Source organism: Lactuca serriola, chromosome 4 (assembly GCF_051521515.1).
Source record: "Lactuca serriola cultivar US96UC23 chromosome 4, Lser_US96UC23_V15, whole genome shotgun sequence".
In the NCBI taxonomy this organism is placed as follows: domain Eukaryota; kingdom Viridiplantae; phylum Streptophyta; class Magnoliopsida; order Asterales; family Asteraceae; genus Lactuca; species Lactuca serriola.
Window position 1 is genome coordinate 343,886,044 of NC_136411.1, and position 7,747 is coordinate 343,893,790.

The 7,747-nt window shown below is 38.6% G+C and overlaps 1 pseudogene; it reads right to left on the bottom strand.

Annotated features, from left to right (window-relative positions):
• Positions 1 to 4,088: 4,088 nt before the first annotated feature.
• On the bottom strand, positions 4,089 to 7,301 carry LOC145099643 (uncharacterized; annotated as a pseudogene).
• Between the last annotated feature and the right edge of the window lie 446 nt (positions 7,302 to 7,747).

Genomic DNA, 7,747 nt, shown 5'->3' on the forward strand with positions numbered 1-7,747 from the left:
TGATAAAACCTACATGTAACTTAGAGTTTTTCACTTACGATGTATTTTCTGGAGCTCCACAAGCTCTGAACTCCTGGTATGTCAATGTATGAGCTCCCAACTAGGACATCATCTTTGTGCAGAAGGCTCCAAGCCTCTCATCCAAAATCTCCAGGATGCCCTCCTTGACCGTGCCCAAGATCATAGGAATCTGGTCTTGAATACAGCGCGTAACCTCCGCTGATACAAACTCCCTCATCCGCTCCTCGAGCTGCTTGGTCCCTAAACCCGAGCCTGATCCCTCTCTGACACCTGACCCATCCACTGGTCCATCTTGCAATGTCGCCATACAGAGAACATGCCATAACAATCATCAAAATACAGATCACTGCTGAGGGATCACACACACACACACACTACAAGTTCTCTGGTTTTATCTTGGCCCTTCTTGAATCGAGTATGGATCCTCTGCTTTCAGTAGTACGGGCCCATACTACCTTCCACATCTATCCGTACTTTCCTCAAGATTTGCCTCGACTCTACCAAGTCCCTTACTACTACTCCTCCTAGCACTAAGCTCATCCTAGGCTTTCCCTAGGGTATCCTCCAACTCACTCCGTCCTCAGCTACTGAAGGCATCGTCACAATGCTAGTTAGCCACTACCTGAATACCATCACATGCGACGAGGCTCAGATAATCCTTTGAGTAAAGGACTCGTCCCTACAACGGTTGGACTCAAAGCTACACAATAGGGCCAAATCCAGCACTTTGAGATTATTCAACCGTGGTCACATGTGACTTAACACATTCACCTAATGGCTAACTCCCATCACTCAAACTCCCACAAAGCACAAAGCAAGTAGTATTCAGATAAAAAGGGAAATCTAACCAGAACATAATCAAGCAATTTTATCCACACAACAAGAATCTGCACTAGCATGCGATATAAGCTGTAATCAGGCATAACGTAAACAGGCTATCCTACTACTGCCTAACCAATACTAGCATATAGCTCAATAAGCACATATAATAGGCACATAAGGCATCCTCCTAGATCCTTAGCCCTAAATCTAGCATGTTGGTCACATAATCATAACGTAACATAAACTTGTACGGGTAATTTGGGAGAACTTACTTGAGCTCGGCTGATTGCATGCACCACAACCTTTTCTCTTTTCAAAGTTCTTACTTCCTTTTTGAAATCCTTTTTCCTTTTCAAGTTCTTTTTATAAAAATGATTTTTTCCTTTGAAAAAATTTCCTTACCCAGCCCTCAGTTTGAGTTCAGTCACACCCGAGAGTGTGCGCGAATCCCTCAAACCAAGGCTCTGATACCAACTTGTAACATCCCAAAAATTACGACCAAACTTTTTTTAAAACACTTATTCATTTCATCATAGTAAACATCCCAGACTAAACTTCTTGGTGTGTGCCATGCGATCATCCTGAGCTCTTCATCCCGCTATCGGAAACACCTGAAACCAAAACTGAAAACCGTAAGCACGAAGCTTAGTGAGTTCCCCAACCTACCACATACCATACATATCTACTGATCCAAACATGCCATACATAATTCTGAGCACATAACCACCTACTGGGCCCCTGCCCGCTGCATTGGACCTCGCCCACCATCAGACCCCGTCCGTCATCAGGCCCCACTTGGCATCAGGTCCCACCTGGCATCGAGCCCCACTCGGTATACATATCTATTTCCCTTAGGCCCCGCCTGTCATTGGGCCTCACCCGCCATACACATACATACGATCAAATAACATACTGAAACATACATAAACATTCCCTAACAATACCCTGATCTAAGACCTCTCCTAACTTGGGCCCCGCCCCTAGTCTGCTACTGAAGTAGTGGAACCCCATCCACACTCCTACTAGTAGTGAGATACGGGCCCTAGCCTACACTTACATCCTTCCTACCACGGGCCTCGCCCCTGTTCTGCTAATATCGAGATATGGAACCCCATCCATACTCAGCTAGTGATGAGATACGAGACCTCGCTCACACTCACCTCCCTACCAGACACATACAAGTATCACGAAGACAACAAGTATAATCTAACGCACTACATAAGAATCTTCCTCGGGAACACCCCGGCATCGGACCCCCGACCCGGATCATATCATACCAACACATGCAACACATGCAATAATCACAAAGACCTCTAGCATCCTATCATTCCTCGGGCTTCGCCCGACATCAGTTCGTAACTCGGAACGTATATCAATAAGTGCCTAAGGCTAACCCGCAACCCTTCCTTTTATATATTAGCAAAACATAAACATGAACATAATGGGCCGGCATTGTGGCCGTAGACCCATACACGTAGTGAGGAGACTCACCTCACACTGCTGAAGATTTGCTGAACACTTCTAACTTCTAACCAACACTTCTAAATTGCTGACCCTTCGGCTTCCTGAACTATCAATACCCAAACAACATTTAGACCACAATAATCCAAAAGTCAACCCTAGTCAAACTTGGTCAAAGTCAATGGTGAAAGTCAACATCCAATTGACCTGACTCGCCGAGTTGGTCTACCAACTCGTCGAGTTCATATCCCTACAACTCAATACATCCCTCGATTCAACTCGTTGAGTCTAGCAAGAACTAATCATTAAGACCTTTAGATGTCATCAAATCTATATGAAAGCATAAATTGGCATCTAAGCATCCTAGTTAGCAATTAAGCTCTTAATGACCAATGTTCTCATCCAACATCATTCTAAATCACTTGTATGAGTTCTAATACATGGTTAGGAGGTGTTTTATCATCTTAAAACACTCCACTTAATCCATTAAGTTCTTAATTAACACATTTAGAACATAATGATCCTCAAGTGTTTAAAAGAAGGGTAAACTAGTCCATTTTGCACTTGAACATTCCAACGTCCACAAAACTTGTTCCCAACTTATTAAAAACTGAATATGATGTTTTCAAGTGCATGAAACCATAAATAATATCATTGTAAATACCTAATCTAACTATGGAATCCTCATTTCCATTCTATATTCCTAAATTGCCCTTATGTTCACTAGTTCCATACATCAATCTAGGAATCAAGAAACACATCATGTTTTGAATTAAAATAATTCCAAGAGTATCAAATCTTAATTATGAACTTCATTTACTCATCAAATTCTCAACCTACAAGAGATTCCATTGTTTAAATTCTAATTCCCCCAAAAAATCAATATAAATTCATGCTTACACTTGATTCTATGATCATGGATGAATTTGAGAATTCTAATTGGATTTGTTTCTATAAAGTATCATCTAGGTCATAGAATCTAATCCCATTTCATCATTAATATTAATTTCCCCAATTTGGGATTTTCTAGTGTTCATGATACCCAAATCCTCAAATCCATCAATTAAATGATTGGATTAAGATTAGGATCATCAAAACAAATCAAGGGAGGTTAGAAAACCAACCCTAATCATTTGAAGAAGATAATTTCAAAATTGGGTTAAACCTCACTACAAGAAAAAAGGCCTTTTACGACGCTCATTGCGTGTCGTAAAACGCTCAGACGACGCGCAAATGCGCGTCAAGGAAGGCCCTGTCATAAAGAGAGACGACGCGCTTTTGCGCGTCATCTATAGACGACGCGCATTTACGACGCTCATTTATGACGCACATTTACGACATGCAATGCGTATCAAGGAAGGCCCTGTCATAAATGAAGACGACACGCATTTGCGTGTCGTAACCTTACGACGCGCGTGTTTATGACACGCAATGCGTATCAAGGAAGCCCTTGTCAAGAAAGGCCATGTCATAAATGAAGATGACACACATTTTTGCGTATCATAATTTTAAATGTTCTAAATTTTTTTTTTATATATTTATTAATTTTTAAATTAAATTTGCATTTAATGTCTCATAATAAGAAAATAAAATACCATATATAAAAAATACTATCCATTACATAAAAATTTTTGTCATACAAATAACAAACTGTATTTTATATTCATACATATGATTACATTATTCATTAAAAAAAATATATACATACATCTTCCCCTAAAATGTTATTACATGATGTTGGCCACTTCATTGATGGATCACCAAGAGGAAAAACAACAACTAACCTAAATGTTCCATGATGTGCCGATACTCATGTCCTGTAACTTTAAATAATAATAAATATTAATTGGAAGTAGTGATAAGTTATTAAATCAAACATACCACACCAACACTGTTTTTGACAAGATTGCCTCTGTTTTCTGCACTTGCTTGATGTAGCATCTGTTTCACAACCAATCCCCCCATGCTGCAATACAATATAATAATATATTAACAAGAATACCAAAATGGCTAAAAGAGAAATTCTTCTGTTTTTTCTCTTTCATTCTTAATTAAATATTTCAACCTATGAGTTACAAATACAACAGGTCGATCTCCAATACGTGCTGCAATAAGCTTTTCCAACATCATCGAGCTAACTTCCTACAAAATTTCACATTCCAATTTATTTACATTTCCAATAACCAAACATCTCCAAATCTCATTTATTTTTTAAATATATTTCTAATAACACACCACAAACCTGAAGAGGCAAGCTTGATCCAGACCATTGTGTAAGATTCGTCTGCAAAACAAAAGATATAACTCAAACTTCATTTACAATTTACAATCATGTTTTTATACAAAAACAATTTATAATTTTATATAATCACAAACCTTGTACTTAAGACTAAACAAACGTGCATGAGGGAAATCAGTAGAAAGCCACTCCCCTGGCCAAAAAGTCCCATGTTTTCCTGCCTCTTCATCAATCTTTTCCACAAGCCCAGATTTAGATGACGACTTGTCTTCAGATAACCTCCAAGTCTTGTAGGGCCCACCACGAAGCCCATGAACAAAAATAACATCAAGTGAAGGACTCTCTAATCCACCTTCAGAATCATTATTATTATTATTATTCCTTCCTTTTCCAGAGCATTCCCAATGACTCATTCCAGGGTTAATCAAAAAAATCGTCTCACCATAACGAGCACAACCATGATTTTTAGAGCCATTATTTCCATCTCCATCATCATCATCATCATCATCATTACAGAAGATATTCAACAATGTTGCTTTAGCATAGCTTTGAGTTTTCAGATCACTACATATCTTTCCATTTGCACATTCATCAAGAAAATTACACCAATCTTTATCTTCCAGTATCATTTTTTTTTAACTTTTGGATGAACTGAAAGCACCATTAACAATCGAGCTGCATGTCTACGGACATGAGCTGTAGGTGGGACCCGGACACTAGACGGGTCCCGGGCATCAACAACAGATGAATCGCCATGATCATTGGCTTCCATGTCTCTTGATGCATCATATGCTTCAATTGCTGATAACTTCTCATAATCCTCACTTAATAAAAAGCGGCGTAACAGAGGAATTATGCCATAATCGATTATTTTCTTTTGAGAAAATAAATCATCACTGCAGATTTCTGTCATTGCTTTGATACCCTTTAAAGTTGCAAGTGCAGAATCTAAAGCATTCACTTTAGGGATATTTCCTTTCTTTAGATTTTTGTATGTGTTAATAAATGGTTCAAGGGTAAGAAAATCTTCCAAAGCAAATGAATCACCATTGACTGCTAAGTTGACCACAACACTAGCCAATTGGTTCACACTTTGGGTACCAGAAAGTACATTTGCCTGATCGATTTGTGTCTGCAAGAGAAGGGTATTTCCGTAAATTACCATAAACAAAAAAGAAAAAAAAAAGTAACAATGATACAAACCTTGACTTTGTCCCTAGGTTGAGCACTCCCTATAAGAGATAACTTTCTGGATTTGAGAATGTCTGAAAGCATAATAGCTAACCAACCTTGGGAAATGGGAATGGAAGAAGGCCCATAATCTTCACAGATACGAGAAAGGATTGTGATTGCAGACGATCTAATAGCATCAGATGAAGTTTCCCTAAATACCCATGGAAGCAGAATGCAAGACCACTTTTGTCCTTCTTCAAGAGACAAACGCATGTCCCCTGAACAAAGTGATTCGAACCCTTTTGCTAATGATTCTTGAACAGACTTATGATTCATAGTCCTTTTAGCAGTCTCCCTCATTAAATGAAGACCTTTTTCCATAACTACCCTTTGAGCACCAGGGCACCTCTCGAGAGATAGTAAAAATGCAGATAAAGCCACACGAGTTAAAGAGATATCATCGGCTTTGCTTGCTTGAGAAATGGTTGTAAGAAGGGTAGAACTCCAATCAGAAACAAAATCATTCATGGGGAGATTTTCGTCTTTTAACAACAACTGAGCTACTAAACTCCCGTGAAATTTCACAGATCTTTCAGGAGCAATCAATGCAGACATGACAGCATGTCCATTGAAGTCGAGTTCTTGGATATGGGATCTATTTACATCTGATGCCATTGCCCAATTTGCTAAAGCCCATGCAGCAAAAGGAACATCGGACAACTTAATAACAATAATAATACCTCCTAAAAATAAAAATGCACAAGAAACAACACATCATAATGGGATTAGCGAGCAAACAGGAGAACATGATGATTTCCTGCATGCAACCGTTATATCAAGTGTTTGAAGCTTCCCGTAGTCCTAATTACTATACCATCAGTTCATTTTAGGAATAGGAAAAAGGGAAAATTGCATCAATGTTATAGTTAAATAAAATCTTACTGTGAGCATCTTGGCTGGATCAAAACTTTGCATAGGTGGACAAGAACCAAAGATCTTGTGAGTGAGCTCAAGAGCAAGCTGTACAATAGGTAGTTTGCTGTCAATTTCTTGTATCAAATCAGCTGAAAAAAAATTATTACAGAGTATAAGAGTTCCAATTTTTGAATTAAAAAAATGAAACCATCTATCCATTCAAATCCTTGGTTTAAAATAAGAAAAGTAAATTAGCTGCAAGATTTTAGAGAATATACAAAAGATGTATAAACTTCAAGCTATCCATGAACAGAGAGAGTCGATATGGGATTTTATACTCAAACAACCTTTATACTCTCAGAGTTGTACTCCATCTCTAACATCATACTCTCATTATTGCCCTAATTAGAACAAGAGAAGGGGAAAAATTATCCCATGGAGAATCAGAGCAACCCATAGGAGTATTGCCACCATAACAAGGAGAAGGTAATCGTACATCAGATGAAGCACAAAGTAACATTGGTGATGGTGAAGGAATGGAAAAAAAACAGAAAAAAAAAAACAGAAACCCTAACCAACCTTGGTCGTTGAGATGATGGTGGAGCTTTTCCCTTGACGCAAAACGCTCCATGGTATCAAGCTCAATCTCTGTAGCCCTACGATCTGCCATGTCCAAATCTCTCTCGTCCTCCAGAGAATCGTCCAACCCAACCGACCTTCATAGCCATTTCTATTGATTTCCAACTCGATATCATAAATTATGTTTCGACATGAGAGTGTGGGGAGGTTTCAAGAAGAACAGAGCAGAAGCAACAACGCAAAAGATAACATTAGGTATTGAGGGCTAATCGAGTTTGATTAAAAAGGTTATAAAACTCGTAATAAAGTAAGACAAACTTCTGGAACAAATAAAGAAGTAGAATGTTGATGGTGATTGACCATGGAGTTTCGAGACCTTGACTTTAATGGAGCTACTGTTCTACTTGATATGGAAATCACTCTAAATTTGTAGTTGTGATACAACTCTTCTATTGATTGAGAGGCTGAGAAAGTACTTGAGGAGCTGAAGATCGAGGGAAGTAGATGAAGGGTTTTTGAACTGAAACCCTAGTTCCA